This window comes from Rhinoderma darwinii, chromosome 1 (genome assembly GCF_050947455.1).
Source record: "Rhinoderma darwinii isolate aRhiDar2 chromosome 1, aRhiDar2.hap1, whole genome shotgun sequence".
In the NCBI taxonomy this organism is placed as follows: Eukaryota; Metazoa; Chordata; class Amphibia; order Anura; family Rhinodermatidae; genus Rhinoderma; species Rhinoderma darwinii.
Window position 1 is genome coordinate 640,361,736 of NC_134687.1, and position 12,105 is coordinate 640,373,840.

At 42.0% G+C, this 12,105-nt stretch overlaps 1 protein-coding gene across 1 annotated transcript in view; it reads right to left on the reverse strand.

Moving 5' to 3' along the window:
* The window catches only part of LOC142660898 (uncharacterized), a 127,478-nt gene extending 125,853 nt beyond the window's left edge, over positions 1-1,625 (reverse strand). Inside the window, exon 1 of the mRNA XM_075837989.1 lies at positions 1,449-1,625. The gene's annotated coding sequence lies outside the window, so the exon portion shown is untranslated. The remainder of the gene's footprint in view (positions 1-1,448) is intronic.
* Between the last annotated feature and the right edge of the window lie 10,480 nt (positions 1,626-12,105).

The window sequence follows — 12,105 nt, forward strand, 5'->3', positions numbered from 1 at the left end:
AACACGTCATCTCACCACCGCCATCATGTGACTACTGCACCTGTAACTATTATATTATATACATCATATATTACAGTAACTCCACATGTAACACGTCATCTCACCACCACCATCATGTGACTACTGCACCTGTAACGATTATATTCTATACATCATATATTACAGTAACTCCACATGTAACACATCATCTCACCACCACCGCCATCATGTGACTACTGCTCCTGTAACTATTATATTATATTCTATACATCATATATTACAGTAACTCCACATGTAACACGTCATCTCACCACCACCATCATGTGACTACTGCGCCTGTAACTATTATATTATATTCTATACATCATATATTACAGTAACTCCACATGTAACACGTCATCTCACCACCGCCATCATGTGACTACTGCGCCTGTAACTATTATATTATATTCTATACATCATATATTACAGTAACTCCACATGTAACACGTCATCTCACCACCACCATCATGTGACTACTGCGCCTGTAACTATTATATTATATACATCATATATTACAGTAACTCCACATGTAACACGTCATCTCACCACCGCCATCATGTGACTACTGCACCTGTAACTATTATATTCTATACATCATATATTACAGTAACTCCACATGTAACACGTCATCTCACCACCGCCATCATGTGACTACTGCGCCTGTAACTATTATATTATATTCTATACATCATATATTACAGTAACTCCACATGTAACACGTCATCTCACCACCGCCATCATGTGACTACTGCGCCTGTAACTATTATATTATATTCTATACATCATATATTACAGTAACTCCACATGTAACACGTCATCTCACCACCGCCATCATGTGACTACTGCACCTGTAACTATTATATTCTATACATCATATATTACAGTAACTCCACATGTAACACGTCATCTCACCACCGCCATCATGTGACTACTGCGCCTGAGAAAGTCAAGTTCCGCAACAAACACCATTGTTCCCAGAATCCTCTGCGGCTCCACCGCGTGAACGCTGCAGGTTACACATATAGAAAAACGAATGTGTCATGTGCCCCCTGCAGCCAATCACAGGCTGGAGAGGTCACATGTCATTATAGGGGTCTCCTGGACACAGAGCAGCCGGAAGAACAGGGACGTGTTGCTATGGTAACGCTCGGAGAGGTGAGGATCGGCCTTGCTGTATTTCTGTAGTAGATATTCGGGAGGATTATACGTCCACCATTTGGGGTGAATATTCGGGGTGATTTCCTGGCGTGTTGTGGGTCGTATTCGCTACGTGTGAACATTCCCTTAAACCGCACGGTGAACGACATTAACAAGAAATGTATAAAAGTCAGTGAATAAGTCGTAAGTAGCGAATATTATGTCATTACAAAATACGACTCGTCCCACAAAACACCCGACCACTACAAAGACCAGAAATAACCACTTACCCCAAAGAGGCCGGCACTGGAGGGGTTAAATCCCTGCTCAGTCTGGGTGAGTCCAGTGGGCGGGGTCACTCAATGATTGACAGCTCTCTGTATACACACTCATACAGGGATGACTGATAACAGAGAGAACACCCGACCAGCGCTGCTCTCCACCTCATACACGGAAATAGCGCAAGGATTGTGATGACGTTCCAAGGTGACCAGGGCAGGAGGGGCGGAGCTGATCAGTGGAGAGAGGTGGTGGAGGAAGGACCTGTGATATCAAGATCACGTGACCACTGCATCAGCGGGCGGAGCTTAGAAGTGGAAAGCTTGAGCGATGTATGAAGGACCTGTGATGATTACCACGTGACATGAGGGGGTTATGAGGATCATGTGACCGATGAAGGAGTAATAGGAGCAAAGCAGTGCAAAATATAATGACCTGTGGCTAAAGGACCTGTGATGACGTCACCACCATGTGACCGGGACAGGAGGGGCCGAGTTTATCGGTGGAATTAGACGTGGAGGGTAAAGGTCCTGTGATGTTGATCACGTGACATGTTGGGCGGAGCTCTGCCAGGGGGCGGGGCTGATGTGCTGTGTGGAGAAGTGATCCATTCGGTGTTTTCTTCTATAGGTTGTCAGCAGTTGTGTGAGAGCTGGAGCCAGAGGAATGCTGGGAGTTGTAGTCCTCTCCTCTTATACCTCCTCGCTGTAATGTCCTCTGATATCACATAATAGTCTAGAAATGCTGGGAGTTGTAGTCCTCTCCTGATATCTCCTCCCTGTAATGTCCACTGATATACCATAATAACAGTCTGGACATGCTGGGAGTTGTAGTTCTCTTGTCCTTCCTCCCTGTAATGTCCTCGGATATCACATAATAACAGGCTGGACATGCTGGGAGTTGTAGTCCTCTCTGATACCTCCTCCCTGTAATGTCCTCTGGTATCCCATAACAACAGCATGGACATGCTGGGAGTTGTAGTTCTCCTCTGATATCTCCTTCCTATAATGTCCTCTGATATCCCATAATAACAGCCTTGACACGCTGGGAGTTGTAGTCCTCTCATCTTATACTTTCTTACTTTAATATCCTCTGATATCCCATAATAACAGACTGGACATGCTGGGAGTTGTAGTTCTCTCCTCTTATATCTATTCCCTGTAATGTCCTCTGATATCACATAACAGCCTGGATATGCTGGGAGTTGTAGTCCTCTCTGATATCTCCTCCCTGTAATGTCCTCTGATATCACATAATAACAGTCTGGACATGCTGGGAGTTATAGTCCTCTCCTCTTTTACCTCCTCCCTGTAATGTCCTCTGATATACCATAATAACAGCCAGGACATGCTGGGAGTTGTAGTTCTCTCTTATACTTCCTCCCTGTAATGTCCTCTGATATCCCATAATAACAGCCTGGACATGCTGGGAGTTGTAGTCCTTTTCCGTTTATCCTTCCTCCCTGTAATGTCCTCCGATATCACATAATAGTCTGGACATGCTGGGAGTTGTAGTCCTCTCTGATACCTCCTAATAACAGGCTGGACATGCTGGGAGTTGTAGTTCTCTTTTATACTTTCTCCCTGTAATGTCCTCTGATATCACATAATAGTCTGGACATGCTGGGAGTTGTAGTCCTCTCTGATATCTCCTCCCTGTAATGTCCTCTTATATCCCATAATAACAGGCTGGACATGCTGGGAGTTGTAGTTCTCTGTACTCTGGAGAACAATTTCTGGGGTGTGTCTGGACACAACATATCGGGCACTGAAGTTACGTCTCTATGGAGAAATGGCAATTTTCAATCTGCGACAACTATAGTGTAATAATTTCTGCTAAACATCTGTGGGGTGAAAATGCCGACTATACGTCTAGATGAATTCCTTGAGGGTTGTAGTTTCTAGAATGGGGTGACTTCTCGGGGGTTTCCGTTGTACTGGTACCTCAGCCCAATGTAACATGGTGTCCGAAAACTAATCCTGTAAAATCTCGACTCCAAAAAGCAAATGGCGCTCCTTCCGTTTATAGCTCTTCCGCGTGTACAAATAGCAGTTTTCGACCACATATGGCGTGTTGCTGCACTGGGAGAAAATACTTTACAAACATTGGGTGGCTGTTTTTCCTATAGTCCTTGTGAAAATATATATTTTTTTATTTTCACATCCCAATTCTAATAAATTCAGCAAAGACATGTGCGGTCACAATGCACACTATGCCTCTAGATGAATTCCTTGTGGGGTGTAGTTGCTAAAATAGGGTGTTTTGTTTGTTTTGGCACCACATGACCTCTTCTAACCGGACATGGTGCCTAAAATATATTCTAATAAAAAGGAGGCCCCAAAATCCACTAGGTGCTCCCTAAGGCCGGATTCACACGAGCGTGTGCGTTTTGCGCGCGCAAAGGTTCCGTGTGTCATCAGCATATGGTACACAGCTGCATGATTTTCGCGCAGCCGGCATCATGAAGACACTAGTTTTATGTCAATAAAAAGAAAAGCACGTGGAGCTTTTCTGTTTTCAATCATTTATTTTACTGCTGTTGCGCAAATCACGCGCGACACCCGGAAGTCCTTACGTGTGCCGAGCGCGATTTGCACGCACCCATTGACTTCAGTGGGCGCGTGCAGCGTGAAACACGGGCAAATGTAGGACATGTCATGAGTTTCACACAGCAGACATACGCTGCGTGAAATTCACTGACAGTCTGAACGGCCCCATTCATTAACATAGGTCCGTGCGACGCGCGTGAAAATCACGTGCGTAGCACGGACGTATATCACGCTCGTGTGAATAAGGCCTTACTGTGTCTCAGCTCTGTAGCACACGAGGGCCACACGTGGGATATTTCTAAAAACAAGAATCTGGGCAATATTTGTGTTTCTCTGTTATCACTTGCTGTGTTACAGAAAAAAATGGATTCAAATTGAATTTCTGCAAAAAAAAATGAAATTTGTAAATTTCACCTCCTCTTTGCTCTAATTACTGTGAAACGCCTAAAGGGTTAGAAAACTTTCTAAATGCTGTTTGAATACTTTGAGGGGTTCAGTTTTTAAAATAGGGTGATTTATTTGGGTTTTTAATATATAGGCCCCTCAAAGCCACTTCAGAACTGAACTGTTCCCTAAAAGAAGTCTTTTCAAACTTTCTTGAAAATGTGAGAAATTGCTGCTAAACTTATAAGCCTTGTAACGTCCTAGAAAAAAATGACATTCAAAAAACGATGGCAACATAAAGTAGGCATGGCGTATGTGAACTAGTAACTATTTTGTGTGGTATAACTATCTGTCTTACAAGCAAATACATTCAAGTATAGAAAAATGATCATTTTTGCCAATTTTCTAAAAATGTTGGTGTTTTTCACAAATAAGCAATTCATTTATCAACCAAATTTTACCCCTGACATAAAGTACAATGTGTCACGAGAAAACAGTCTCATAATCGCTCAGTTACCACATAAAGTGACACATTACAGATAATATTAATTAAAAGGCTTTACCAGTCCCTAAAAATTGATGGCCTATCCTCAGGATAGGCCATCAATAGCTGATTGCTCGGGGTCCGGCCCTGCCGATCAGCTGTTTTAAAAGGGGAGAAGCGCTCTACTTGCTCACTGTCAATTGTCCACACATGTAGCGACAATTCACAGGTATTGCAGCCTTCTCCCTTTGGAGTAAATGGGAGAAGGCTGCAATACCTGTGAATCGCTGTTACAGGTGTGTCGAGGATCTACAGTGAGCAAGTAGAAATGAAGGGAAAGCAGTGCTCGTACAAGTAGGGTTGCACCATGCATTGAAATTTCGATACTGTTTCGATAGCGTGCACCCTCAAACGGTTCACTACCGTTATTTCATGTATTTCGATACTAAGCTGTATAGTAACACATGAATGTTGTTAGAACGGGGCTGCGGCTGTGTGATACAGGTGTAATACAGCCATTGCCCCGCTACTGATTCCTGACAAGTGTGCACGAGGTCAGCATGATGTGATGCGGCTGGCGCTGCACTACTGATTGCCGGCACTGAAGACAGAACATGGCGGGCGCACTACAAAACACCCCCACGTTCTGTCTTCAGTGTCAGGAGCGGGGCAATGGCTGTGTTACACAACCGCAGCCCCACTTTAAAGGCAGATATCGGAGAAACCTCTCATCTACTCCACTATTCCCTTGAATGCTGTGATCAAAGCTGACCACAGCATTCAAGGGGAAAATTAGAAGGGGGTGCCCTTTGGATTGAGGGACATACCATATATGGGCAGACAGCCCAGGGTCCATTGAAGGACCCCAGGGCTGTCTGACCATATTTCCTGTTGTTAGGGCATACTTAGGTATGTCCTAACAACTGCCTGTGTACTATCAGTATATAGATATATGCCAGTACAGTAAAGTTTAAAAATAAAAAAGTAAAAAATGAAAATAAAGTAATGTTAAATAAAAATTTTTATTTTTTTTTTACAATAAACATTAAAATAAGTCTCAATACATAAAATATACACATATTCGGTATTGTCGCGACCGTAATAACAGATTTATATTGTCATTTATTATGTTTACGCTGTTATAAAATAAAAACTGCTTTCTATCACTTATTAATGTGAGGCACGAGGTATTCTGAATTTTTAACCTCCATGTGCCTCACATTAATAGTAATTAATCCCATCATGTACCTCAAACATTAACCCAATGTTGTTCATTATGACTTTGAGGTACATGACGGGGTTAATTACTATTAATGTGAGGCACATTGAGGTTAAAAATTCATCATCACACCACGAGCCTCACATCAGAAAATAGAATAACTTTTTTTTTTATTATTACGGTTGGCAAAGTATCGTTTTGGTATCAAGTATTGCATGTTAACCCTACGTACAAGTTCTGCACCCCCTTCAAAACAGCTGATCGGCGGGGGTCCCGGGAGTCCTGAGGATAGGCCATCAATTTTTAGGGACTGGAAAACCGCTCTGTCGGGAAGTTTAAAACCGGCTGCAGCGACAAGGGGTTAATAATAAATTAATTTTAACATTATTTTTACCGCTATTAGGGGACTTTTATTTTGAACATTTTATATACCTATAGTGTAATGTCATATGTCTATATAGTACTTTAAATTACTGCTTCCAGGATCTAGAAATTTTTCTCTGTACCTGACCGGGGGACATAATGGATCTGACTTTGGATGAGAAGATTGGGGGTCCGTGTTCCTTCATGGTGATTTTATTTTAACACGGGTGAGTGACAGGAAAGAGTTTTATGGCTAAAATGCAGCTGTCAGAAGTGGGATTAGAACCCACGCCGTCACTTGGAGACCAGAACACGACCATTAGTGAAGGGTTTACTCCTGAGTCTGGTGCCTTAGATCACCCGGCCATCCTGACAGATTATGTTTGTATGTGTTATGTAATTTCTAGATATCTTCTATTCTGAGGTATCGAAATATTATCACAAAGTGGTTCAGCACAATGTCAGAATGTGTTATATTGTGTAGTATTATAGAAAACCGCAGCAGTGTATGTGACAGGAACCAAACACCCGCACCTACATAGATTTTATATTAATATCTCTGTGTAGATAATGTAGGTAATGCCCTCACATGTCTGGAGATATCTGTGCCTTACAGGTCCCTTATTGGGTATTGATGTCACCTGGGACGTCCTCGTTGTTGTCCGGAGGTTCCTTTTATTGCAGAATCTCCAGGTTTGGAAACAGATATAAATCCACGGGGACGATGAAGGGTTTATGTGAAGTTAGTTTTGTGAGCTCGCCCGGGCACATGTGCAGTGGATTATGTGCAGGGAGCGGGAGGAGAGGGCCTGTCCTAGGGCTTAGTGCTTATGACCTAAATCAAAATCACAATCAATTGAATATGTAAACTTGATTACAATTAATAAGCGATTGTTAGGCCACACCCCTATTTGCATGCCACACTATTGAATTAATTGATCCCCTAAACCTGCTGTGTAGTACTGTATATAATATATGCCCTGACACTGCCCCTTACACAGTATAATGCTCCTATAGCTGCACCCACACAGTATAATGCCTCCATACAGCCCCAATAGTGCCTAATGCAAATAATAAAATACGTACTCCCCTTACCCCATTCTAACGACGAGTGGAGGAGATCCCTCTGCTCCTCTGGTCTGTGTGGCTTGGCGCATATTTTCAGATTCTGCTGGACTGCCATATATCAGTGAATAAAACAATTACGATATTCCAAATACCCCCTACATTAAAGTGGACTCTAAATAAAGAAATTCACTATGCAGAATGCTTTAGTGTGGATTGTCACACTATGTATATAATTACATAAGTGTACAGACCTACCCACACATTATATTAAACTCACCCATTACGTATAGGCCTATATGCGCACATTCAATATCCTAAGCGTGCTCAACCCATTTAGTTAGGCTGTGCACATGGGAAGGGTGGAGGACAACTCTCCCGGCTAATGCACAGATATGGTGCCAGGAGCAAGCTCAGTGCATATATACAGCACCAAAACCAAGCTCAGTACATATATACAACACCAAAACCAAGCTCAGTAAATATATATAACGCCAAAACCAAGCTTAGTACCTACATACAACACCAGAACCAAGTTCAGTACATATATACAGCACCAGAACAAAGTACAGTACATATATACAGCACCAGAACAAAGCTCAGTACATATATACAACACCAGAACAAAGTTCAGTACATATATACAGCACCAGAACAAAGTACAGTACATATATACAACACCAGAACAAAGCTCAGTATATACACTAGTCCTTCTTATCATCAAAAGTTTATTGATTTCAGTAATTAAATTCAAAAAGTGTCTCCCATATATTATGTAGATTCATTACACACAGAGGGATCTATTTCCAGCATTTTTTTCTTGTAATGTTGATGATTATGGTAACCGTTAATGAAAACCCAAAATTTAAGTCACTCAGAAAATTAGAATATTATATAAGCCCAATTTAAAAAAATTATTTTTAATACCGAAATGTTGTCCTACTAAAAAGTATGTCCAGTATATGCACTCAATACTTGGTCGGGGCTCCTTTTGCATGAATTACTGCATCAATGGCGTGGCATGGAGGCGATCAGCCTGTGGCACTACTGAGGTGTTATGGAAGCCCAGGTTGTAATATAGCGGCCTTCAACTCGTCTGCATTGTTGGGTCTGGTGTCGCTCATCTTCCTCTTGAAAATACCCCATAGATTCTCTGTGGGGTTTAGGTCAGACGAGTTTGCTGGCCAATCAAGCGCAGTGATACTGTGGTCATTATACCAGGTATTGGTACTTTTGGCAGTGTGGGCAGGTGCCAAGTCCTCTCCATAAAGCTTGTCAGCAGAGTGAAGCATGAAGTGCTGGGAAATGTCCTGCTAGACGCTGCGCTGACTCTGGACTTGGTATAACACAGTGGACCAACACCAGCAGATGACACGGCCCCCAAACGATCACTGACTGTGGAAACTTCACACTGGACCGCAAGCAACTTGGATTGACACCTCTCCACTCTTTCTCCAGAATCTGGGACCGAGATTTCCAAATGAAATGCAAAATTTACTTTTTGAAGTTTCCACAATCAGTGATGAAGCAACCTGGGCCTCCATAACAGCTCAGCAGTGCCACAGGCTGATCACCTCCATGCCACGCCGCATTGATAAAGCCTCAGCAGTGCCACAGGTTCATCGCCTCCATGCCACGCCGCATTGATAAAGCCTCAGCAGTGCCACAGGTTGATCGCCTCCATGCCACGCCGCATTGATGCAGTAATTCATGCAGAGTCGGAGCTCTACCAAGTATTGTGTGCATATACTGTACATACATTTCAGGAGGACGACATTTCGGTATTCAAAATCATTTTTGAAATTGGGCTTATATAATATCCCAATTTTCTGAGACACAAAATTTTGGGTTTTCATTAACTGTTCCCATAATCATCAACATTAAAAGAAAAAAATGCTGAAAACAGATTACTCTGTGTGTAATGAATCTATAGAATATATGAGTTTCACTTTTTGAATTGAATTACTGAAATAAATTAACCCTTTGATATTCTAATTGATTGAGATGCACCTGAACAAAGCTCAGTGTATATATATATATATATATATATATATATATATATACATATATATCTATTTATAAAAATTGGTTGTTCTCATGTGTGTACTGAGCTTTGTTCTACTACTGTATATATGTACTGAGCTTTGTTCTGGTGCTGTATATATGTACTGAGCTTGGTTCTGGAGCTGTATTTATGTACTGAGCTTGGTTCTGGAGTTGTATATATGTTCTGAGCTTTGTTTTGGTGCTGTATTTATGTACTGAGCTTGGTTCTGGAGTTGTATATATGTTCTGAGCTTGGTTCTGATGCTGTATTTATGTACTGAGCTTGGTTCTGGAGTTGTATATGTGTATGAGCTTTGTTGTGGTGCTGTATTTATGTACTGAGCTATCTTGTGGTGCTGTGTTTATGTACTAAGCTTTGTTCTGGTGCTGCATTTATATGTTGAGCTTGGTTCTGGAGTTGTATATGTATTCTGAGCTTCTCTTTGGTGCTGTATATATGTATTGAGCTTGGTTGTTATGATGAATATAACTCCAGAACCAAAGCTCAGTACATATATATACAGCACCAGAACCAAGCTCAGTACATATATATAGCACTAGTACAAATACAGCTCAGTACAGAGATAATTTGCAAATTTAGTTTAACCCCTGCCATATACGTTTGTATGGAATAAAACTACAGCTCCCAGCATAGCCAGAACGATTGTAAGGATATGCTGGGAGTTGCGGTTTCACAAAAAAGAACGATACAAACGTCATCTCGCTGCAGATCATACAGTGACTACAGAACTGAGAAGTCACAGGGAGAATAAACATTTACATTTAGTGATTCGCTGGTGACGACTTCTCAGATTCGTTCTTTTTCTCTTACTTTTCCATCTGGTCCAGAACTCTATGATGCCTCCTGGCCATGACCCATTTCTCTGGAAATGGGTCAATTTGCTCAATCAGATGTCTTCGGAAGCTCACTTTTTCAACATTTCTGCACCTATAAACAAAGAGCAAATTCTTATGGTGCCACACTTTATGCCACTAAATATAATTGTATCATACACTGTATCCCTAAATATAATAGTGCTACACACTGTGCCCCTGAATATAATAGTATCATACACTGTACCCATGATTATAATAGTACCATACACTGTACCCGATTATGATAGTACCATATACTGTGCCCATGAATAAAATTGTGTCAAACACTGTAAAGTAATGCATCACACACAGTGCCCCCTGTAGATAGTGCCCCTCATAAAGCCCCCTGTAGATAGTGCCCCTCATAGAGCCCACTGTAGATAGTGCTCCCAGTAGAGCCCTCTATAGATAGTTCTCCCCATAGAACCTGCTGTAGGTAGTAGCGTTCCCTGCAGATAGTGCCCTATGTACGAATAACCACCTCCGTAAGTTGGAAACTGAAGACATGCATGGAAGAAATATACCAGGAGACAAGTTGGTACACATCCTCCCTCAGTGAAGCAGGAAGTAAGACAAAATTTTATTGAACAAAGAAACACAAAAGTTTCCTCCCTAGAGATGTAGGACGTGCTTAAGCCCCATTAGCTCTATTCAGCTGTAAGTTCATCTGTACACTCCTCTTGCATTCCAAAGGCGGTGTCTCCATAGGAGTGAACCTTATGCAGCCTCAATCTTGTTTCATTTACAAATCTTTGTGGAATATACTGATATAAAGCAATAATGTTTTTGCAAACAATATACAGGCTAATGATCCCTGACACCGTTCGCTGCAGACAGGGCCTACTGTAGCTTTCCCTGTAGATAGTGCCCCCTGTGGCATTCACTGTAGCGTTCCCTTATAGTGCCCCCTGTAGATAGGGCCCCCTGTGGTGTTCCCTGTAGAGCCCCCTGTGGCTTTCCCTGTAGATAGGGCCCCCTGAGGCATTCCCTGCAGATAAGGGCCCCTATATAGTCCCCTGTAGTTAGTTCCCTATATAGTCCCCTGTAGTTAGTGTTCTCTATATTGTTCCCTATATAGTCCCCTGTATTTACTGTTCCCTATAGTCCCCTGTAGTAACTGTTACCTATGTATTGTCCCCTGTAGTTACTGTTCCCTATATAGTCCCCTGTAGTTAGTGTTCTCTATATTGTCCCCTGTGGTTAGTTCCCTATATAGTCCCCTGTATTTACTGTTCCCTATAGTCCCCTGTAGTAACTGTTACCTATGTATTGTCCCCTGTAGTTACTGTTCCCTATATAGTCCCCTGTATTTAGTGTTACCTATAGTCCGTGTTCCCTATATAGTCCCCTGTAGTTACCATTCCTTATATAGTCCCCTGTAGTTAGTGTTCCCTATAGTCCCCTGTAGTTACTGTTCCCTATAGTCCCCTGTAGTTAGTTCCCTATATAGTCCCCTGTAGTTACTGTTCCCTATATAGTCCCCTGTAGTTACTGTTACCTATGTATTGTCCCCGGTAGTTACTGTTCCCTATATAGTCCCCTGTAGTTACTGTTACCTATGTATTGTCCCCTGTAGTTACTGTTACCTATGTATTGTCCCCTGTAGTTACTGTTCCCTATATAGTCGCCTGTAGTTACTGTTCCCTATGTATTGTCCCCTGTAGTTACTGTTCCCTATATAG